The following is a 24,743-nucleotide window of genomic DNA, read 5'->3' as shown; positions in this document are numbered from 1 at the left end:
ACACAGGCACCAGGCCCCTCCACCAGGAACCCTACACAACCAACTGAGCCAACCTTACCTGCTGGGGGCAGACACCAAAAACAATGGGAACTACAAACCTGCAGCCTGTGAAAAGGAGACCGCAAACACAGTAAGTTAAGCAAACTGAGAAGACAGAGAAATGCGCAGCAGATGAAGGAGCAAGGTAAAAACCCACCAGACCAAACAAATGAAGAGGAAATAGGGAGTCTACCTGCAAAAGAATTCATAGTAATGATAGTAAAGATGATCCAAAATCTTTGAAATACAATGGGAAAATACAAGAAATGTTTAACAAGGACCTAGAAGAACTAAAGAGCAAACAAACAATGATGAACAACACAATAAATGAAATTAAAAATTCTCTAGAAGGAATCAATAGCAGAATAACTGAGGCAGAAGAACGGATAAGTGACCTGGCAGATAAAATAGTGGAAATAACTACCGCAGAGCAGAATAAAGACAAATGAAAAGAATTGAGGACAGTCTCAGAGACCCCTGGGACAACATTAAATGCAGTATCGTTCAAATTGTAGGGGTCTCAGAAGAAGACTAGAGACAGGTGGAAGGAGGGAACCCTTTCAAGCTAGCCTTCTGTAATTTTGACATGTTCACAAGATTTTTGAGCACTTTCTTACTTTCTAGAACCACAAGATGTTCCTGGCTCATCTTGTATTTTCATTGTCCTAGCCCCAGAATCCTCTATCTTTCCAATGGGCTCTGAATCCTTTTATCAGAGAATATTAATATGATCATTGCTACTGGTATGTCATGGATTCTAGACCCACTTGATGGAAGTAGCTAGGAAATGTATTCATGCACACACCTTCACAGACTCACATAAATTATATCGATCTGTATTAAATGTCATGAGTTCACATTGATACATCCACCAACCCAACACCCTCTCCATATTTGAAACTCTTTTCTCTGACAGTGAGAAATCTGGGTCCCGTTATCCTCAATATATTTGCTTATTTACTAAATAACCCTGTATGTAACCACTCCTAGCCCATATGGTGTCTTTTTTTTTTTTTTTTTTTTTTTCTTTTTTTTTTTTTCCGTACGCGGGCCTCTCACTGTTGTGGCCTCTCCCGTTGCGGAGCACAGGCTCCGGATGCGCAGGCCCAGCGGCCATGGCTCACGGGCCCAGCCGCTCCGCGGCATATGGGATCCTCCCAGACCGGGGCACGAACCCGTATCCCCTGCATCGGCAGGCGGACTCTCAACCACTGCGCCACCAGGGAGGCCCCATATGGTGTCTTTGAAGTAGAAAAATATGTCCCTTCTGAGTAAATTCCACGTGTTCCAGGATGCATGGCTTTTTGAGTGAGAAGCTGGATTTCAGGCCCCCCAACCCCTCAGCTGGTTGCCTTTGTGCAGTGAACAACATTCATAACCTACAGCAGCCCTGTCACTTTCAGTCTGTCTTCCTGACAGTTGTTCCTTAATTCTTCTTTTAGTATAATTAAAATTTTTGTGTGACACTGACAGAAATGGCACAAATAAAAAGCAATTTGGTTCCAATAAGCTATTTTATTTTATTTTTACCTAACTAAAGTCTAGTGTGTGGTTTCTTCAAAGTTACTCGTATTCTTAGGAATAGAGGGCTCAGGAAAAATTGGATGTGTAACTCCGCTCCACTAAGCCCTGATGTTACTGTAGCTGGCACATGGCATGCCTTTGGGCTGAGAAAGTTTAGAAAAGATAAAGTTGGGGGAAAGCTCTGACAAATAAACAAGGTTGGGAAGATGTGACATATTGGGGTGGGGAGAAAGAGAACTAAATATACCTATCTGAGAATATATAGAAGGAAGTTGAAGGGACCATGATTGGTCTATAAAGAATTTTAAGGGGATTATGCAATTCTTTAATTTCTTCCTTTTCTAATTTTCTGATAAGCACTCAAATAGAGAGAAAGAAATTTTTTATTGTCCAACTTTAATGTCATTGCCTTCTTGAAATCTTTCCTAATGTCTACTGTATTTCCATAGTCCTAGCCTCAAATCATGGCAGAAATTTGGTTATGAGGTGACACAAACCTGAGATAGAGTGGAGAGGAAAGAGTCATCTAGGATCAAAGAGGGCACAGTGCCAACAGTAAAAAAATAGCTAGTACGTATTGGGCATTTACTTTGTGCCAAGCACTGTTCTATATGCTTTCCATGTGTTCCCTCATTTTAGCTCATAACTGCACGATAAGTAAGGTATTATGACTATCATCCCTGTGGCACAGAGGAGGTAAAAGACTCAGAGATGTTGAGTAACTTGCTCAGGGTCAGATGGTTATTGAGGGGTCACATGCATTCTCCAACCAGCATGTAAACCCAGGTAGCCTGACCCTGGGGCTTAATCAGTATACTGTGCTGCCTCTGCCAGTGGGCAGGGGAACTGAGGTCACCCAATAGTTACCTTTCCTCCAGGAATCCTTGACTGTCTAGAAGCAAAGTTGGTTTTCAGAGGCGGACCAAGCATGGGTATGGATGTTTGGGGGGCTGGAGGCAGGTAATGAAAGGATGTTTGCAATGACAGAACGAGGGCTAGACAGAGACGTGGGTGCTTTTGAAGAGGAGAATCTCTAAATATTTAATATTTTAGGAGGTTCAGGGAGAAACTGATTTTCTGGTAGTAACAATGGTGTGCCTCTTTATGTTAAAAATGAGACTACTCAATGTATCCTAACACTTTTATTTATTTAGAATTGTCTAGGAATTATGATTGTTCAGAATCAGATAGCTTTTGGGGAGGTATATTAAAGTGTTTACTGTTTTTTTTTTTTGATAGGTAAGAAGTGGATTTATTTAGAGAGAAACACACTCCACAGACAGACTTGGGCCATCTCAGAAAGTGAGAAAGGCACCAGGGTATGGGATTGTCAGTTTTTATAGAACTGGGTAATTTCATAGGCTAATGAGTGCTATTTTCATAGGCTAAAATAGCTGGAGGAGTATTCCAGCTATTTTAGGAAGGGGCAGGGATTTCCAGGAATTGGGCCACCGCCCACTTTTTGATCCTTATGGTCGGTCTTGGAACTGTCATGGCACCTGTGGGTGTGTCATTTAGCTTGCTGATGTGAGTGTATACTGAGGCTCAAGGTCTAGTGGAAGTTGACTTGTCCGCCATTTTAGACCCATTTGGTTCTGATCAGTTTATGTCATGTCCTCGGGCTATGTCATTCTTTCAAAGGTTGTGCCCTGACTCCTTCCCTCCTGTTTTATTCCCCCCTCAGAGATTTTACTCCCATATTCTTATGGGAAGCAGAAGGGTGATGGTCTGTCTTTGGTAACTGCTTCAAGGCTGAGTAGGGGCATCAACCTTGTCTGTCAGGGAGTAAAAATCTCCAGATGATGCCTGATCTAGGGGCCCCAGGGGCAGGGCAGCTCCTTGTTTTAAGTCAGTAGGGCTGGAATCCTCACATAGCCATCATCTTGGTGTAGAACTGTTGTAATTGTTTCCATAGCCTTTCTGTGAACCTCCTTGATGATGAAGCACTTTTTGTAACAACATCAGAGTACAAAAATATCTATAAGTGACAAAAGACTTAAAAGGCATGGTTAAACATCTGATTACAGTATAATCGATAAAGAAACTTGGTCACAATAACCAGAATTATGAATGATTACATTTAACTTAACATACCAAATAATCCTAGTTATATACTTCTCTTTAAGATACTTCAGGGGACCTATAAAGTACCCTAAAGTTAGCTGGAAATCAAAAGAAACAACTAAAATATGATATTTGGGAAGTTTGTCAAAAAGTTTTAAAACACTTGGTCAAATAAGATCATAGGTCACTGTGAGACAATACTTATTCCTTAACCAAAGTTACAGAAGATCTCAAAAGCAAATACAAGTCACTTAAAGGCAAAGAAACTCACACAATCTGTTGTCAAAAGCAGCATTTCAAGAATACTTTGGAGGAAGAAACCAAATCCAGTCTTGTGCTAGCCCATTCCTAACAAAATCCATTTACCCAACTAAATTCAATCCAATCTTAGAAAATCCTGATCATGCGTAACTCTTTTCAGTATTTTTCATTTTTCACACCTTCTCTTACTAAAAACACATATCTTAGTTTTCTTAAAAGTTTTTTTCACATTGAGTTACTTTTCTTGTTGACAAATTTGTAACAGATAGAATAAGGTCTTATTTGACCTCTAATAAACCTAGGTACAACAGAAGTAATATAGTTAGCATTGATGACTCTAACATGTCTATATTAATCAAACCAACAAGTTTAAGCCACCTTCAATACCAGATATCAGTTTAGTATTGAATATTTTCCAGATGACATGAACCTGAAATTTATTCTGGCCAGGTTGTTTTCTATTTCTGAGTATTTACATAAGGGCTTAATTTTTAAAAACCAATTAAGTAGAGCTCTTTTACGAATTAATTTTTGGCAGTACCATATACCTATACCACACATATAGATACATATGAGCACACAAACAAACACAGAGGCCTCATAGTTCCCATTCCAAAATTTCAGCCCTAAGTCAGGTACAACATAAAAGCCATCAGTTACAAGGGGTTGGATTCAAATTGGGCTTCTAGCAGATGGAACAAATCAAGGTCGCCTACCTAGATGGCTAAATCCTTTTTACTAGTGTTTACAGACAAGACACTTAAGATTTCTATTTATCCTTGACAAGTCAAGTTCTAAATTACTTTACCCTCTTCTTAAAATTTGCAGTTTAAAAAGATGGCAGAGAGACGTGTTCCTGAGAAGACCAGATAGGACATTTGCATCTCAAAGGTACAGGCAAGTTCCTCCTAGGATGACTTTGTTTCCCCTTTGTTTAATATTTACAAGCCTCTTAAGATAAATAGGGGAGGTTTGAGGAGTGGTAAAAGGATTGGTGGGGAGCCACACCTCTGGTCCTATAAAGGCTACATTTGTAAGACAAGGACAGTTTTGTTTTCTTTGTCAAAGAATTGGGTGGTTATCTCAATGATATTGAAGGACTGACATACCCATTCACCTATGTTGGAAAGTTTTACTTTTCCTCATTTAGCTTAGGGGAGAAGGCCTCTTCCAAAATTCCTATCAGGCTCTGAATATCAGCTATGGTCAGTTTAGTCAGACCAGTGGCCTCCTATTTTGATAATCTACTTACAAACATTTTTGAGGATCTTCCCTAGGTTTAAGAAATTTGTACCTTATATTTAGACACTATGTAACCCTTTTTACTTAATTATCACCAGCTGGATATCTTTGGCTATGCCCAGAACCTCGATATTCCACATTCCAGGGTCTACTATGGCTTCTAGTTTAGCTTCAGATTTTATCTGTTCCTTTTTGCTTTTTGTTAGAACCATTTGGTGATGAGCGTGGTTCCCTTGCCCCTCGAGAAACAGAGTGACCCCTAATATAGTTAATAAATCACTTCCCACTAAAGGGATGGGACAGTCAGGCACAAACAGAAAGGAATGTAAAAACAGCTGGCCATTGATCTTGCACAAAAGGGGTTCCAGGAAAGTGTGCCTGTGTCTCTTCCCTGACAGCCCAATTACGTATTCCTTACGATTGCTAAGGTTTCCAGTCCTTTAGGTTAAGACGGAGAAGGTTGCACCAGTGTCTATAAGAAATTCTATCAAGTGGCCCGCCACATCAGTGACCACCCAAGGCTCGACATTAGTTTTGTAGTTGGTATCTCTAGGCAGAGCCACTTTCGGCTTTGGGCCCCTTCAGTCTTCTGATTGCAAAACCATCAATAGCCGAGGGGCCCCCTTCGCTCTCTGGCATCTGGGGCATTCCCTCTTCCAATGCCCTGGCTGTATGCAAAGGGCACATCGATCACAATCCTCACTCCAGTGCCCTTTTTGTCCACACAGGGTATGCTGGCCTTGTATGGGTACCCATGGGCCTTGTGGTCTGCCAGGGCCAGATTGGTCCAGAAAAACCGCTTCCCCTTTAGTGGTCTCTGAGTGGACAAAGACACTGCAATTATTTGGGCCTTTTTCATATTTCTCTGGGTGCATTCAGTCTTTTTGGCCTATCACTGAAAACCAAATAAGCCAATTGGAACAAAACAATCACCGGAGTCTGAGGACCAGCAGTTGCTTTCTGAATTTCACGCCTGATGTCTGGGGCAGACTGAGCTATGAAATACATAGTCAAAAGGACCTGTACCTCGGGGGAGGAGGGATCCATGTTCGTTCAGGATCCATGGCCCTGTAGGGTGGGTCAGTTAAAATGTCCTCTGTGTCCTTCCTAGAGTTATCCCTCTGAGCTATACACACCTTACATTCCTTTTGGATTCCATTGCCTAGATACAAGGCCATGAAAATTTGAATATAGGGTACTTCACTCCATTTTAAATTTCCTAACTCATATTGTGGCCAAACCTGATTACATAACCTAATAATTTTTTTCCTTTTAATTCCTGTTGTCCACATCTTTCCCAATCCCAGAGTATATGGCCCAGAGGGGTATTGGTTGGGATTGATGCAGCCCGACCCACTTCATACAAGCCTGAGGTGACGTCTCTAACTCCCGGGCTATCCAAAATTCCACTCTTAAGTCAAAATCCACTGCACAATTTGGTCAAAAGATTTGCACTTATGATTTTAGATGCTATCCCTTCCAAGGTAGTCTCCCAGCCAGGTGTTAGTTCCCAAAAAGTCGCAAAAAAATGTCACAGAAGGCATCCCCAACAGTGTTGACGATGAGCAGGAGTTGGTCTAGCTATAAGCTGGGAATAAAGGGTCAGCATTTGTAAGGGTCAGAGGGAGGGGAGTAAAAGCAATAAAGAGTACATCTTGGTGGTCACACAGGTCTTCTGGGGTTAACAGAAGAAAGAAAGAAATAGAGCAGGAATGAATAAGAACGCAAGAATGTAGGAGAAAAACCTCAGAGTCAAGGAGAAGAGTATAGAGATAAACAATTCTGTCCTGGACCTGCTGTTGGATATGCATAAGTATACGGGGTTGACCCGCCAGTCAAAAATGAGCAGACAGCAGCAGAGCATCCTCCCCAGTGTGCCTGGTTTGTGGTGTCCCATGGGCCTCTGTAGGACCAAGACCTAACTCTCAAACATTTTCTTACCTTATCACTGTCCCTTCGTGGTCTCCAGCTGAAACCGTGCACCTCAGATTGAGACTTGAACCCACGCGGCCGGGACTCAAACCCGGCCAAAACCCAGACTGGGATTCGAACCCACACTGCTGGGACTCGAACCCGACCAAAATCCAGACTGGGACTCGAACCCACACTTCTGGGACTTGAACCTGACCAAAACCCAGACTGGGATTCGAACCCACACTGCTGGGACTTGAACCCAACCAAAACCCAGACTGGGACTCGAACCCATGCTGTTGGGACTCGAACCCAGCCAAAACCCAGATTGGGACTTGTACCCACGCTGCCAGGACTCAAACCCGGCCAAAACCCACAGTCTTCCAACTGAGACCACACACCTGGTTTCAGGACTTAATGAAGCTCAGGTTTTTGATGTCTCATCGAAGAAAGAATTCAGTGAGAGACAAAGTGATAGGTAAGAAGTGGATTTATTTAGAGAGAAACACACTCCACAGACAGAGTGTGGGCCATCTCAGAAGGTGAGAAAGGCCAAGTGTTTACATTTTAAATAATAAAATGAATCACTCATTCCCAATGAACGGCACTGCACTGTGTACTATTCGGTTTTAGCTGGCTGGTCTCAGAGTTGGTGGTGTATCCAGTAGTTTCACTGTATACTTTGCACATGCAAAAAATGAAAATACTCACCTTGGATTGGTTAACGCCAGTTGAGAACACTTTTTAAATTTCTATTCCAATGTGTTAACATTGTTTTCAGCGGGTCCAACTTACATTTTGCCAGTTATTTAAAGGATTCATGTAGAAACCTGAGTTTTCAGGTGCTATATTACTATTTTTCTAATGTTTTATCATCCCTTATAGATTGGTATCCCAAGCAGCTAGAGCTAGAACAGGTTATAGCAGGCTGTAAGAAGCCTCAATGTTAATCTCTTCTAACAAACTCATGAAAGTTTGAATCCTTTCCTTATAGATGATCAGTAGGCTGAGCAACCTTAGCAGCTATGGTGAGCAGTGAAGTGAAACACTGGCTGAGAGTTTGAACTTCTTGACATGTTATGTCTCTTCTAAACATTAGAGTCTGTGAGTTTACAGGACCTAGGACCTGGAAGAAGTGCCTCAGGGAAATTTCTAAGACTAGTTTAGTGTATGAAATCCAGTGATCATGTGATGAACAGCTGAGATAGAGATGAGCTAGGTAGCTCCACATTCATCGATGTTGAAATCTATTTGGTAAATATATGGGTGATATTTATCACAGGCAAAAGCAGGGAGAAGAATGACTTCCCACGTAGTTGGTCTAGGAAGATTGTGCCCCGTAATTCTTCTCAAGACTTATCTTCATCCAGCCGTCATCTTCAGGCAGCCGCATCAACATCATCACCATCATCACCACCACCATCATTAGAATTGGCAATTTTTGAGACTTCTAATGTGCCAGCTTCTGCTTACACTTATACTTGTGATTTCTTTCCTTGATTTTTCAGTATCTGAGGATTTATCTTTATTTTGAGACCATATATGTATTTTTAAATGTTTATTTATATTTCTCAACATATATGTGTTGAAAGTGAGGAGAAGAATCAGTTAATTACAGCTCAGTTTGCCACGTTGATGACAATCTCCCACAGAAATTCGTTTATCCATTCAACAATTATTTAGTAATTGCCTACTATGTGGCGGGTACCACTCTACATGTTAGGGATAAAAGGGACAAAGATCCTGGCCTTCATGAAGCTTAGATTCCTATAGAAATCGACTCAGCACTTACTATGTGCCAGGAGACTATTCCAGGTTTGACATCTATTAACTCATTGGATCATCACAGTCATCCTGTGAGAGAAGTGTCATTATTGTATCCATTTCACAGATGAGGAAACTGAGACATACAAAGGTTAAGTCACTTGCCCAAGGTCATGCTGATAGTGAGTATAAGAGCTAGGCAGTGCAGGTGCCATGTCCATGGCCTAACCACTATACCGTACAGCCTTTCTATATGTGAATCTATGCCTAGAATATGGTGGGCTCTTGACATTTATTTGGTGAATGATGAAATGAAATGATTGAATGACCACACTGTACTATATCACCTGTAGTTTGTCTATCCTCTAGCACATTCTGAGTTCTTTGAGGATAAGAACAATGTCTTCTTTGAATTTGTCTATAGTGCCAAAGACAGGGCCTGCATGGAGTACCTGCTCAGTAAAATATTGAACATTGGAATGAATGAACTGCCAGGTGGTTCCTGGAATGACAATGATTCTCAACTTTAACATGCATAAGAGTCACCTGGGAGTCTGGCAAAATGGAGGCTGCAAGATTGCACCCTCAGGTCTTGGAATCTTCATTTTTAATGGGCCCCAGAGTACCTCCCTCTGACCACACTCTGTAGGGGCTGTCAGTGAATAACTGAGAGCCATGGGGCACCACGGTTGGTTGGTAGGTCACTGAAGTCTTGACAGTTTGGAAGCTTTGAAGCCTCATTTTAGAGAAAACCCTTGAAAACCAGCAAGGAGTGATTTACTCCCCAGGGAACCCAGGGAAATTGCCTTCGATACATAGTGACTCAGACCTGTGGAGTCTCAAGTCTCAGATTTGATGTTCCACAGATTGTCCTAAAGAGATACATTCTGCCCATGTAACATTGCTGAGCAAGGCACCTACAGGCTTATCTGAACACATCCCAATTCTTGTCATAAGTGATGGTTTGAACAGCAATGTTGATTTTTGGAAGTCTTAGTGTAGGCAACATCAAAGAACAGAAGTTTAAATCGTGGAAGGCTATTATATAATAAAATGAACCATGGGTGAAGAATCCTTTCTCTTAACTGGTCCCCAGTGTTTTCATCTGCTAAATGAGAAGGTTGAATTAAATGATCTCTGAAGGTCTTTCCATAATATTTGTAATAATATCTGTCATTTATTGCATGCCTACTGTGTGCCATGTGCTATTTTGGGACTTTACCTTTATTGTTTCTAGTAGCTAATTCTCAGACTAATGTAACAATATAGTCATTATGCTCCCAGAGAGATGTGTTATTTTTTAATCTAATATCTATTGATAGCTTCCTGTGTGCCAGGCATCAGGCTAGACACTGAGTACTTTGCCAGGCACTGATGCATAAGGTGCCCAGTGTCACAAAGCTAGGAAGCAGTGGGGTGGGAATCGGCCTCAGGTATGTTAAGCTGAAGGCTAAGCTCTTTCCTGTTGCTCTCACACGTTTCTTCTAAGACTCCGTGTCTATACAGTATGTGTGAGATCACTGGCATTTGTTTCCTAATTCCTGCGCTAGTGATTCCTGTAGGTATGCATTAGAATCATCCACAACTGCACTTCAAACTGATGAGGTGACTGTCTCTAGGGGAGGAGAAAGGGAGGGGGAGGGAAAAATCAGTCTTGTTTTAACAATTCCCCAGGTGATTCAAATGTGTTTCCAGAATTGAACACCAAATACTGTAAATTCTAAGTTTTAAAAAACACATTTATTTCTAATTGATGTAAAGTACACAACATAAAATTTTCCATCTTAACCATTTTTAAGTGTACAGTTTAGTAGTGTTAAGTACATTCACATTGTTATGCAGCTAATCTCCAGAACTCTTTTAATCTTCCCAAACAGAAGCTCTGAACCCACTAAATGATAATTGCTCATTCCCCCACCTAGCCCCTAGCAACCACCATTCTATTTTCTGTCTCTATTAATTTGCCCATTCTAGGTACTTCATATAAGTGGATTACACTATTTGTCTTTTTGTGACTGATTTATTTCACTTAGCCTAATGTCCTCAAGGTTCATCCGTGTTGTATCATGTGTCAGAATTTCCTTCCTTTTTAAGACTGGATAATACTCCATTGTATGTATATTCCACATTTTGTTTAGCTATTCATCCATCAATGGACATTTCCAACTTTTGGCTATTGTGAATAAATGCTACTAGGAACATGGGTGTATAAATATCTGTTCAAAACCCTGATTTCAATTCTTTTGAATACATACCCAGAAGTGGAATTGCTGGATCATATGGTAATTCTATTTTTAATTTTTTGAGGAACTGCCACGTTGTTTTCCACAGCGACTGCACCATTTTACATTCCCAACGGTGCCCAAGGGCTCCAATTTCTCCACATCCTCATCAACACTTGTAATTTTCTATTTTTTGATGGTAACCATCCTAAAGGGTATGAGGTTGTAGATTCTAGTTTTTAAATCCAATTATATTTATGTGGGGGAGCCTATCACATAGTTTTAGTTTTAGTTATTTGTCTCTAAATCTTTAAATGATTTCACTTTCATTTTGCATTATTTTTCTTCCCACATTTGGAGAATCTCTCCAGATTCAGTATTGACCACTTTTCTCAGAACTACGGGAAGGGGTTGATGTTGAGGAGGTACTGGATGGGATCTCTGCTTTCTAGTTGCTTATGATATCTGGCTGGGAGCTTGCCTGTAGCCTTACTGGATTTTTGTCCTGGTTCAAGTCATACCTGCTCCTGACTGGTGGCTAATTTGCTCAAGTCCTTGAAAGATGGAGATAGCTAAATACACACTATAGCCAAGTGAAGTGTGAGAAGCTATTCCATGTAGAATAAGTAGAGTGAACTGTGGAGCTCAGAATGGGTGTAGTATTTTGGAAGGAAGACTAGCCTGATTAGAACTAAAATTCATGTTGGTAAAAGGTGGGAAATAATGTCAGATCAGTCAAAGCCAGATTTGGCAGGATCTTGAAAGTCAGGTGGGGCATTTGGAATTGTTGGGGCAGGTTGTAGGGCTGTCAATCAGGGCAGTGTGCGACAGGCCATTAGCAGTGTCTGCATTGGTGGGATGGAGAGGAGGATGCTGTACCAGGTGAGTGGTCACATAGACGAGAGCATCATCAAGAATGCTAGACTAGGGGCTCCCCTGGTGGTGCAGTGGTTGGGAGTCCGTCTGCCGATGCAGGGGATGCGGGTTCGTGCCCCGGTCCAGGGGGATCCTGCGTGCCGCGGAGCGGCTGGGCCCGTGGGCCGTGGCCGCTGGGCCTGCGCGTCCGGAGCCTGTGCTCCACAGCGGGAGAGGCCGCAGCGGTGAGAGGCCCGCGTACCACAAAAAAAAAAAAAAAAAAAAAAAGAATGCTAGACTAGAAAGGCAAATCTAAAAGTTATCTTCAAAGGAGAAACTGTAAGCTTTGAAGATAGGTTGAATATGAGAACTCTGAGAGGGAGAAGAAGCTGCTTTTAAAACTATGAACATTCTGGGGATGAAGTGTTATCTTTTCAAAGGAGATTGTAGTTGTGGGGAAGGAGCCCCAATATTGGTATGAGGCTTATATTTGACTGCAAGAGACAGAAACCCCAAAATATCAATGACTTAAATAAGGTGGGAGTTTATATTTCTGTCACTAAAACAAAGTCCAGAAATGAGAAGACCACGATTCAAATAACTGGCCAGGGTTCCCATGGTCACATCAGCCTCCTTGTTGACAAAACCAGACTCATCTTCCTGCCTACCTTTGCTCCTTCTCCTCCTTTCACTTTCATTGACTGTTAAAACCCAGGCTTTATCCCATTTGATTCCCCACAATCAGCCATGAGTAAATGCCATTGTACATCTGCCATGTGTCTTTGATCTCCCCTTTCATTCATCCCCTCCCGCTTCAGCCCTGGCTTCAGCTCTCTCCTTTGGGCCTTTACCACAGCCTCCTCAAATTGTCTTCCAGTCTCTTCTCTAATCCATCCTTCTCATGGCTGCCAAGTTAGCCTTTCCAGAGCGCACATCACTCCTGACTCACGGCCCTTTGATGATCTCTCCTGTAGCTTCTAGAATAGTTACAACTCTTCAGCTTGACATTCAAGGCTCCAGGTCAGTTAGCTAAAATCTTGCCTCCTAAAACAGTGGCTTAATTTCATTTTAACATCCTCGTTTTAACTTCATCTAATTTTTAAAACACTTTAAGGGAGATGACTTTTAGGTAAATTTCTCTTTAAGAGAATTAATGATAAGGAGAAACTACTTTTGTTGAAGTGTTTTCACATTCAAGGCCAAATAACAAGCTGACTGCGCTGTACTTTTTTCAAATGTAGTCCAATTTTGTCTTATTAGATCAAGTCTATGTTCCTAGTTTACCAAAGATCTGTGAGTTTTTTGGATTCTCTTTTGATCCCTGCAAGTCAGAATTAGGAAGTTAGATCTAAGAAGTGTTGGCCTGCCACCCAGAAACAGGCCTGGCTGAGGGGCTGGAGGAGCCTGAGAGCTCATGCTTTTGTGAAGTGTGCCCTGCCCCAGATGATGCTGGGCAAGAGATATGATCTTCCCCCTCTGTTCGGAGGAGGGAGCAAAGGATGGGCAATGGGAAGGGTATTTGTGTTTTGGGGCAGCATCTCGCTGGGCCTGACTTGAAATGGATGTCTCAGCTGTAATGCTCACTCTTATGTGACCGTGGCGTTTTGTCTTACATCTCTGGCCTCAGTTGCCTAATCCATAAAATGGAGACTAATCAGAGGAATCCCCCACCTTCCTTCTATTGTCGTTATCAAGTTCAAAGATGCAGAATTTGAAACACTTTCTAACTTTATCTAGGTTGTAGGAGTTTTAATACTTCCTCTGTTTGTTTTCTGTTGCTTCTGTAACAAGCTACCACAAAGTAGATGGTTTAGAACAACGGCAATTTATTCTCTCTCAGTTTGGGAGGCTAGCAATACAAAATCAAGGTGTCAGCAGGCCCTTACTCTCTCCAAAGGCTCTTGAGAACTATTCTCCCTTGCTTCTTCCTAGCTTCTGGTAGGTGCCAGAAATCTTTGGCATTCCTTGGCTTGTAGATGGATCGCTCCAGTCTCTGCCTCTGTAGTCATATGCTGTTCTTCCTGTGTGTCTGTGTCTCTGTTTTCTCTTCTTTTACAGTATGATCTCATCTTAGCTAGTTACATCTCTAAGGACCCTATTTCCAAATAAGGTCACATTCCGAGGTTCCAAGTGGACATGAATTTAAGGGGGGCAGTATTCAACATAGTATACCCCGTTACTGTCTGTTTTTAGAACAAAAATAGCACAGGCTAAGGGCTTAGCACAGCACTGCTACAGAAAGTGCAATGAATGGGTGCCATTACTTCGGTTGGTGTTGTTGCACTATTTACCCTTCCTCCTTCGTGATCTCCCTCTCCCTGTCCCTCCCTCAGCTCCACAGACTTGGGCTTTGATCTGCTAAGACTCCTCTCCCCAGGCATGAAATGATCAGGTAACGGTGAATCTATAATTCTCTTCTATAGAGGAAAAATGTGTTTATTTTTGCAGGGAGAGAGTAAGAGGGGATGCTGGTAAGGTGCCTCATTAAAATAATCAGTGAATTGAAAATGGGAGGGGTATTAAGGATCAAGCTGGCCTAGGCAAAAATATTTTGGGGCCTCTAACAACTGTACATCCCAACTAAACTCATGTTTAACAAACAGTTGAGCTGGCACCTTTGTGTATCTGTAGTCTGTGTAGTGAGGGTAGGAATGGTTTCAAAAGGGGCAGAAGGAGCCATCCAGGGGTATGGAAATTGACTCAAGGAGACATGGGAAGGAGGCAGCCCAAGGTGGATGGGTGGAAAGGACGCCGATGCCCAGGGTCTAGTCCTGGCTCTGCCTCTGACTCCATGTCAGATTTTGGGCAGGTCACTTCTTCCTCTGTCTGGGTTGCAGTTTCCTCATCTGTAAAATAAGGGGTTAGGCCATGAGAGCTCTGGGAACACACACCTGTGAGGGGCTAGGAGAGGAGGAGGTGATAAAGAGAGCCACAAGAGAGCTCTGCTGTGGGGGTTAGGAGAAGTCACCTTCCTCTCATGCCACTTGTAAAAATTGGGCATTCACGGTAAGATGCTGCATGATATAGAAACTTCTCTCATTTATCTTTCTCATGTGATCTTCAGAACAACTCTGTGAGGTAGGTGTATTAGGTGTTTGTATTCCTGTTTTACAGATGGGGAAACAAGTTTGAAGCAGGGTGTCCCGACTACAAATGCAGTGTTGTTTCCAAGATGCCACAGTGGTGGCTGCCTCTTGGCTCAGTGCCAGCTCACTCCAGGAGTGAAGATGAGTTCCTGGGCTCCATGTCACCCAACACGATGCCACACGTCATGCATGCTCTGTGAATAGCTCTTGGTGGTAAGTGATTCAGACCTTGGGGTGGAAGGAGAAACTAATGAACAGGGCGCAGTTCAGCCAACACCTATTGCTGTGTGCCAGGCACTGCCCTCGGCTCTGTGGACTCAGGAGTGAACGAAACAGATATGGTCACTGTCCTCAAGAAGTTCAGAGTCTCTCAGGAAGACAGACACTCAACCAGTAATTACCAAAATTTAATGGAAAAAGTAGAAGCGTGAGATATGCTGTAGAGGAGAGATTCCTGGTGCTTTGGGTGGGAACACTGAATAGGTCGCCTGACTCTGGGGGCAGCCAGGGAAGGCTTCCCTTAGGAGATGAGGCTGTGACTGAGACTTGTCAGAGGAAAGGAGGTGGGGCTGTTGCTGGCACTGAGGGTAGACCCAGAAGTTACAGGAAAGCTGGAAAGAAGACCAAAGCAAACTGTTTTACTTCCTTTGTTGTAACTCCAACCTCCCTAAAGGACACCTTGAAAAAAAGAGAAAATGGTTTCAGGAGCTGTTATGTTTTGCTACCTCACACTCAGAACTGGGCTCAGTGAAGTTTAATGTGAGACTTTTAATGCTCTGTGCATTAATTAATTACTCACCTCACAGTACATTAAATGTAAAGTGCATTTAACGTAAAATCAAAGGCTCTAGTCCCTTGAATGGACTCCAGGCCTTTGTTTCTACTTGTGAGGCACGTCCACTTGCATTGGTCCTCAGAGATTTAGGGACTGGCCTTTTCCTCACCTTAGAAGCCAGAGGGTGTATCCAAGGGGTAAGAGCATGAGTGGACTTGACTGTTGGGTGGATAAGCAGTAGCTTCGCTGCCATTCTTTCCCCTCTCTGCTAACACCCCTTCCTAGGCTTCTCACGCTGTGAAGTCCACTCCTGATCAGTCCTTTTCCTTCTTGGTCAAGGCCCGCTCAGGAAATCATGGTGTAGACAGGCACTAGAAATGTAATCTAAAAAATCTTATGTTGCCTTGGTTCTTTTCCTTATTAACTGCGTGGCCACAGTTTCCTCACCTGTAACATGGAGATGATAATGCCTACTTCATAAGATTAGTCCTTTATATTTTCCAGGTTTTGCATTCTATAGATGTAGCAACAGGACTAAGAAAATTAGGTGCTTTGTGCAAAGTTATGCAGCTAGTAGCAACAATCAGGAATACAGCCCAGGTCTCCTGTCTCTAAATCTAGTGCTCTTTCCACTAACAAAACTTCAGCCTTGGCTCATTAATGTGTCATGAATGTGTAGTCTTCGCTATGCTAAAATGTCGATCCCCTGGAGTGACCAGGTAAGGCCTAGGCTGGAGGAAAAAAGAATTCAGAAGCCCTGCACATAGGGCACTATAGTAAAAAACCAAAAAACCTTCCGACTTGCTTGTTTTGCTATTATGTGACATCGTTGGTCATAGCTTTAATTTTTTTGTTTTGTGCCAGTTCATTGGTTGGAAGCAGAATTCTCTATGAGAACGTTGCCCTAGGAGTGTCATGCTCTGCACGTTAAATGACATGGACTAGGTCTGTGGTATGCTCAGAACTCCCACTTCCCTTTGTGCCGGGCAGCTGAAGGTTATGTGCCCCTGATCTCAACTCTTGCCTCCTGAAGTTGCCGTGCAGTCACCACGCTGGCCATCCTGGTGTCAGATTCAGATTATAACATGGTCTCAAGGAGTCACTGCCATCTCTCTTATTTCCATGACCTCAGTTCCAAATTCATCAGGAATAGCCTCTTGGCTTCCACTGTCCTTGCATGGACTCTTACATTTCATGGAAATTTATGGATGAGTGAGTCGGTATATTCTTATTTTTTCTCTTCACTGTTAATTCCCTTAAAAAAATGAAAGGGTAGGAGAAGTTTAAGCATTTTGAAAGAGACAGATAATCAATACACATTATTCTCCAAACATTCTAGGAAATTCAAGGAAATTATAAAGTACCTCCTAAAGGCTCTTCAGTTATCTGTATGCCTGCCCTTCAGATAGAAAGTTTCCTCTTGGCACATAAAGAAGTCAAATTAGGCCCAGAAGAGACTATCCTTGTTGGAGCGTGAATGTCAAAGAAACAATCTTCAGTAAAATAGCTTTCTCTCTCAGCATGCTCTGGAGAGAAGAATATCATTGGTTATTGGTAATGCCTGTGCAAAGCACAGTCAGAGAGTTTTGGAGATCATAAGAACTGATATTTGTATGAGATCAAAATGTCCTGATGAGGATTTTCACTTATTCTGTCATTGGTGAAGACAGTTCACTTCAGAGTGCGCTAGGATTTGGGAGCTACAGAAGGGACAGGACCCAGCCTCTCACAAGACAGGCGAGAAGTGCCTTTATCAAGGTTTAGTGGTGCCTGCATGAAAACATCTCCTTCCTTAGATATGTGGACAAACATTGACCCATCTCCTCTGCCAACTTCAGAGGACCTGGTAAGCCTCTGGAGTCAGGATGTTGTCTCTAGCCCAGAGAACAGCCCTCTTGAGGGATATTTACAAACATTTTCCTGGTAACCAGCTTTCATAGCTGAGAGATTTCAAGAGAATTAGAGGAAAGAAGCAGTCCCTAGGAGCCAAATGCCAGAATTTCACAATCATTAATCAAGCTAAAGTTCACCTTTTCTCTGGATGAATTCCACGATACCCGCTCAGGCTGGACCAATAGGCTGGAATCTCCTTTTTGGAGATCCTCCTAGGGCCTGAGAGGAGACTACACTTCTCACAGCTTCCTGGGTGTCAGAGGTAGCAGCCACCAGAGGTCCCTGGCGTGGTCATCGTTGTCCAGGCTCAATGTCTCTGCTTATCAGCTCTAGAAATTCTATGGTATCTTTTCATACTGCAGGAACTAACTCAGAGGTCCAACTCACCTACATCTGGGGGCTACTGCAGGAATGTTCAATTCAGTTTAAATGCATTAGGGAGGTAGCATTGTCTTCAGTATTGTTCTGTAGGCGAGGAAAAACTTTTCCTTTATCCTCTTAGGTTTTGTGGCTGGACCTGAGAATTAAACTGTCATAAGACAGGTTAACAGGAGAAAAGCATACAAATTTTATTTAATATTTTTACATGTACATGGGAGCCTCCATAAGAAAAATGAAGACCCTAAGAAGCTCTTAGAACCAAGAGCTTATATACCCTTTTAAACAAGGAATGATAAATTTGTGGAAAAGTGACAAGACAAAGGAAAAGGCATTTAAGCTTCTAGGGGCAGTGAGTTGTAGAAAAGTGACTAGGAAATATATTGGGGAAACTAATGGAATATAAAGATTATTTTAGTAGGTTTGTTTGTACAGATCCATTTTGGTGTCAACTCACCTGGTGATAAGAATGTTCTCTTCCTGGTGCAGGGAGGTCACCTTGCTTACAGGAAATTTTATAACCTGTTTTTAGGTCAAAAAGGGGAGGTCAGAGAACCCCTCCTGCATGTGCCTTTAGCTCAAAATAATCAATATGCCAAAGTGGCATATTTTGGGGTGGCATGTTCTCAGCCCCTTCAGTTCAAATATTAATTTTTCTATATTTTATCTGTAAGTTTGGGCAAATTACTTAACTCCTGTGAGCTAGGACTTCGTGCTCTTCAGTCACTCCTTATTCCTCAGCTCCAGGCAGAATACCTATTGGTTGATACGTTGTTCTCTCTAAACTTGATTATACCATCTACCAAGCTGGATTAAGCATGCCTGCAATTGAAAGGCAGCCCTGGTCTCCTGATGGTTTCAAGGATGTGTCACACAGCCTCTGAAAGCATCTACAATGTACTGATTTAATCTAAATGCTGGTGATATGGCAACAAATGAAAGAGACCAAATACCTGCCCCTGTGGGGCTTATATTCCAGTAGGGAGACAAACAATAAACAATAATATAATACAGTATGGTGTGGCATAATATAATATGGTATAGTATAACATAATATGTCAGTGCTAAGAAGAACAATAAGCAGCAGAAGAGATCAGGAGATTATTTCTCCAAGGAAATGATGTTTGTTGCAAAATCTTGGGTAAAGTGAAAAAAATGAAACGTGAGCATCTGGGATAAAAATGATCCATGCAAGGGGAATGACAAGCACATGTTTTTCCCAAAGCAAGAGCGTATTGGTGGACTAGAGCACCAAAGTGGTTGGATTAAGTGAGCAGACGGAAGGAAATGAAGTTGAGAGGTAGTGGGAAGCCAGATCAGCTCAGCTGGGGTCTTGTAGACCGTGGTTAAGACTTTGGCCCTTATTCTTAATGAGCTAGGAAAGGGTCTCTGTGATTGGCCTAACTTATACCTTTAAAGGGTCACTCTGGTTGCTGCAGGAATAGTAGACTGTAAAAGGGTAAGGGTGGAAAAGACCGTGAAGACTGGCAGTATTCCAGACCAAGGGTACTTGTGGGGTGGAGTAGGGTGGCCCTGGTGGAGGAGGCAAGAAGAGCTTGTATGAGTGATGTATTTCAAGACAGAAGTGACAGGACTGGGGGATGGATTGGACATTGATGGGGAAAAGTGAATGGAGTTGCTGTCTGCTAAGGTGCGAGGAACTAGTGAAGGAACAGGCTGGAGAGGTTAGAAATCAAGAGTCAAGCTCAAGATGGTCGTCAGACATCTGAATGTAGTCTCTGTGTGGCCTTTTGTATAATGGTGCTTAGAAAACTAATCAAAGGGCTTGCTTTCTCAAATCAGAGATGCAGCAAATATTCTCAGGCCTGTGATCACAGAACTGAAGCCTTGGGAAACACCCACAGAAGGCACTCTGAATGTACATTCTTAGGACAGATGCAGCATGAGTGTGACCAAGGCTGGGGCAGCTGGAAGTTAGAGTGCATTGGTGATGAATAATATTTGAGCACAGAGAGATGTTCAACACTGTATTTGGATTTGAATTTCTTTTGTAAATAAAAAAGGAAAACTTGGATTCACATACTGTTTTATAATTTTAAAAGTGCTTTCAAATCCTCCATCATCCTATGAGATAGGATTGATTATCTTCATTTTGGAGATGAGGAAATGGAAGTTCAGAGAAGTTCAAAGATTTGCACAAAGTCACACAACTAACAGGTAAGGGAATCCTCCAATTTAGGTTTTTCTGACCCCCAAATCATTTCCATTTTATTGTGTTGTTTCCATTTCATCATGGTTTTTTTTGGAGTAGTCACATATTGATTCTGCCAGTGTAAAAAATCCAAATCAATCATACCTAATAAGGGTATAAAATGTCCTCTTTGCCCCCTACTGACTGCAAATGACCCGTGTACTCAGGCCCCCATCCCCCGTGTTCATCTTCAATCCAGGCTTCTCTGGCAGCTTCGCTTCCCTGGCAACCAAGTGGCTAATGAGCTTCACCCCAACTCCTGTCTCCCTTAACAAATTCCTTTTTATCAATGGCTCATTTGTGTTGAAAGAGGTCGTCATGCCAAGCAATATTTTGGGGAATATTTTACAACTCCTATTGCTTAAATTCTGAGAGAAACCGCTTCAAAAAGGTCCAAACACTTTCCCCCACTGGATCATTTCAAAATGCAGTTAGAAGAGAATAGTTTTTCAATGAGCATTTCAGTAATTCCTGCAAAGTATCACTTAGTCACGATTGAGACCATAGCTGTGTCCACATGGTGCTAAACATCTGGATAAAAAATGAAAATGGAACGCATTGGGATGTTAATACTGGGTCAGAAGCCAGTTTTGATGTCCTCAGGCACTGAGGTTGCCCTCAATGGTTGCCCTTGGGTCATCCAAACCCCCTTTGGGTCTCATCTCAATCATGCCAGTGTGTGAGGGAGTGGGCAGAGCCCTGGACTTGAAGAAAGAAGGTTGAGGTACCAGTCTTGACTTTGGTATTTCCTCGTATGTGACCTCACCCAGCCTCAGCTTCCTCATCTATGAAATGGACATGCTTATGCCTGCACAGCTTCCTAAGATGTTTGTAAAAAGTAAATAAAGCAAATTTTGAACTAAGCAGAGGTCGTATTGTATTTATCTTTGCATCTCCAGAGCTGAACACAGGCATGTAGTAGAGACTGGATACATTTTTGTTGATTAATTTATGAATGAGTATAGTATAGGCAATTCTAGTGCTCTAGCACCTATTATTATATAGCGCTATTTACATTCGCCAACTACCTCTGGTACTTAAGCAAACTTACCCTCCCTAGAATATGAGGACACATAGCCCAGAAAAAATATTTACTAAAAGCATAAAATGTACTGTGCTAGATGTAAATAATGTTTTCCAGTTAGTCCAAGTGGTGAATAACCCCAGCGTTTGTTCTATTTGGAGCACCTGTTTGTAATCCATGTCATAAATTTTTTCATGATTATTGCTTAGTAGTCAATGACTTTCTTTGTTGGCACAGAATTTAAGGTATTTCCCTAATAAGGACACCCAATGTTAAAGCAAAGAATTTCTATAGCTATGCAGTTCAGAGAGTTACCTAGGAGATGAAAAGCTAATCTGTCTGGAATTTCTGCCCTTGAGACCAAAGATACTATAAATTTGCTCGGGAGGAAAATAATCATGGTAAGCATCTTAATTTCTTCCATCTCGTTTCCAAGCAGATGTCGCCGTGTTTTAGCCTGGAATTCATCATCTCTCTGATACATCAACATTGACATATTACATCTTCATCTCTTATTATAGAAAATGGAAATTAAACCAGAATGTGAACATGCTGAATGAATCGGACTCCCCAGAGATTTGGAGGAGAATAAAACCTCCCACTCGCCTTTGACTTTTGGATTTCTTGTTTCCCTCATGTTTGGATTGCACTTTAAGAAGTCCATCTGGAAGTTCACTTTTTATATTTTGCAAATGCAAGTAGAGCTTATTATCAAAAGACAAACCCATAAAGGAAGAAAAACAGTGGGCAGGGATTGGGGGGGTCATAGAATCACCTAAAAAATCCAGTGATGGTATTTAAAGTTAAATTCCAGAGATTAAACTCCATTTATTGCTGGGCCTGACTTTGCCAGTCTGCTAGTTTGGATGAATGCATGGATATGTTTAGCTGCTTGCTTCTATCTATCAAGCTAGAAGCTGAGTTTGGGTAGGTGTCAACACCTGCAAATGTCATCAACCCTGCAGTACCTCTGTAGCACTGAGTTATCAAAGTAGCACTGCCACAGTCTGCCTGAGACTTCAGTCATCCCACAGTGGGCACCAGTACACTTCTTTCCTTTTTCTGGCCTCAGGAAAACATTCTTAGGATTTCAGGATCCTATTATATGTTGAGCGAATTGCGTTCTTCTTGAATTCCTTACCAAGTCACTCTGGTCCTTGGAGATTAGAAGTTTAAACTTTGAAGGCCATACCTCATCGAGTTCTCTTCACTTTGGCTTCCCAGCCATTTCTGTTGCAGCCAGACTTAATCCTCTTCAGACGTTATCAAGCCAACCATCAGCCAAGGTGGTCTTTATTTCCTCACACATACTGCAGAGATTAAGGCTGCCTGATTTTCTCATATATTCCCTGGCACCCCAACTACAGATTCAGCTGCTGTCTGAGGTTGATGTAAATAATGTTTACAACTTGGCCCCAACTTGGCCCCAACTTGTTGGCCATTTATGGGAAGAATCCATCTAGAGTCACAAAGGCTAATGCCATCTTGGTCATAACAAGATAGCTGGATAGAGCATTAGCATCCTAGAATCTCTTTGTAAATTTCCAGACCAGGGAAGATTAAGAGTAGTTTGCTTCAGTAGGTCTGGGTAAAATTGTCAGCATTAGGCAGAGAGGCCCACGAAAATAGCATTGGATTTAGAGTTGCGACCCAAGTTAGAGGTAGCTGTACTACCTTCTAGCTGTGTGGTCTTGGACAAGTAACATAATCTTTATGGACCCATGTTCTCATCTGGAAGATAGGAACCCTGTCATGGACCCTGCACATACCCCTGGATGATTGGAATAAAGGATATGAGACTGTCTTGAAAACAACGAAGTGCTATTTAAGTGAGAGCTACCACCATTGTCACCTATAGCACATTGCAGGTTGTCTGATGACCATTTATTGCAAGTTTTATGACAGTCCTAAAATACATCAAGAAGTTTCTTTTCTCCGAACCTCAGTTTTCTTATTGTAAAATGAGGTGAAAATGATACTGCATAACTCACAGATTCAGTGAGATAATAATTGTGTGTGGGCCTGGAGTGCACAGGATGGTGGTCTTCTTTCTCTCTTGGTACTACCCTGAAACCTGGTAGAGCAACTGTGCACTATGTATTTTTGAATCCACATCTCCCCAAAACACCTTCTTGGAAGCTTTCTGGTGATAGGGTCAATGACCTTGGTGTTCTACTGCTGAAGGCATCTGAGGACGTAGCAAACACTGAAGCAGGGAGAACTCCTGCCTGTCTTCCTGCCCCAACGTGTATATTGTACCCTGGTCCCTCAGTCCTGTCCTAGCTAGGAGGTTCTGTGCCTTTCATTTCAGGAGGAACATTCAAGAGAGAGCCTAGTCAGAGAAGAGAGACCAAAGAAGGGAATGGACTAGAAACAAATGAACAAGTACTGAAGAATACTGGGATATTGAATCTGGAGAACAGAAGACATAGGGGTCCATGACACAGATGTCTTAACCTATCTGAAGGAACTGGTGTTTTTCAAACTTTTCAGTGGCAACCCATAGCAAAAAAGACATTTTATATCAAACCTAGTGCACATTTACATAAATCTATAAACAACTGAAACAAAACCTTGAAAAAAAAACCTGTCTCTCTCACATGCTCTAACTCTAATATTTTCTTTAATTTTTATTTATTTTTATTTTTTATTTCTTTGCGGAACGCGGGCCTCTCACTGTTGTGGCCTCTCCCGTTGCGGAGCCCAGGCTCTGGACGCGCAGGCTCAGTGGCCATGGCTCACGGGCCCAGCTGCTCCATGGCATGTGGGATCTTCCCGGACCGGGGCACGAACCCGCATCCCCTGCATCGGCAGGTGGACTCTCAACCACTGCGCCACCAGGGAAGCCCTCTAATATTTTCTATTCTACTCTTCTATTATTCTATCCTATCCTATCCTATCCAGTTGCATTAAATATAATGTTGGATGTAATTCAAAACTTATTTTATGACCTATTAATTTAAAATATTGATGTAGAAGACATGTATTGTCCCAGAAGATGGAATTAGGACTTTAAGGTGAAAATTAGAGCAAATTTTAGCTCAAAACAAGGAAGAAACAGCTAATAATTAGACCCACTCAAATATAGAATGGATCTCTCAAGGTAGTAAGACTCTTGTCCTTGGGTATTTTCAAGATTATACCTAATTTATATGCCGTGTCTGTAGATTAGGGACCTTCCCACTTCAAAGATTCCAAGAGCCCACAATTCACACTAAGCTAAAAGAAAAACTATAGAACATAAAGAGATTTTTTAATTTCAGTTCAAAAAACCTGAAAATAAAGAGGCAGGGAGGGTGCGGGTGGGACTATTGGGAGATTATCTTTCCTTAGCTTCGGTCCAGTTAAAGAGAAAACATTCTCTGTCACATTTCTGTGCCCTACTGAGTGATCGCCCTTCCTCAGAACAATTTTTGTTGCTGTTGACAGTAGCAGATCTTGAAGCTGTTGCTGCTAAGCTTCTGGGATATTCCTTTTTCAGATTTTATGGTCA

The 24,743-nt window shown here is 42.0% G+C and overlaps 1 long non-coding RNA gene across 4 annotated transcripts in view; it reads left to right on the top strand.

The window, feature by feature from the left end:
• LOC309803486 overlaps positions 1 to 24,743 on the top strand; it is a 565,063-nt gene that overhangs the window by 278,413 nt on the left and 261,907 nt on the right. For 2 of the 4 annotated variants that reach the window (XR_014293952.1, XR_014293954.1), the window contains 3 exons: positions 4,717 to 4,779; positions 14,997 to 15,181; positions 21,772 to 24,118. This is a non-coding gene — a long non-coding RNA (uncharacterized lncRNA). Of the gene's footprint in view, positions 1 to 4,716; positions 4,780 to 14,996; positions 15,182 to 21,771; positions 24,119 to 24,743 lie in introns of those variants that run through there. The other 2 variants (XR_014293951.1, XR_014293953.1) reach the window with 2 other exon arrangements.

The sequence above is a fragment of the Mesoplodon mirus genome (genome assembly GCF_964341445.2).
Source record: "Mesoplodon mirus genome assembly, chromosome: 1".
In the NCBI taxonomy this organism is placed as follows: Eukaryota; Metazoa; Chordata; class Mammalia; order Artiodactyla; family Ziphiidae; genus Mesoplodon; species Mesoplodon mirus.
The sequence above is the reverse complement of the archived record's forward strand: the minus strand, read 5'-3'. Positions and strand labels throughout refer to the sequence as shown.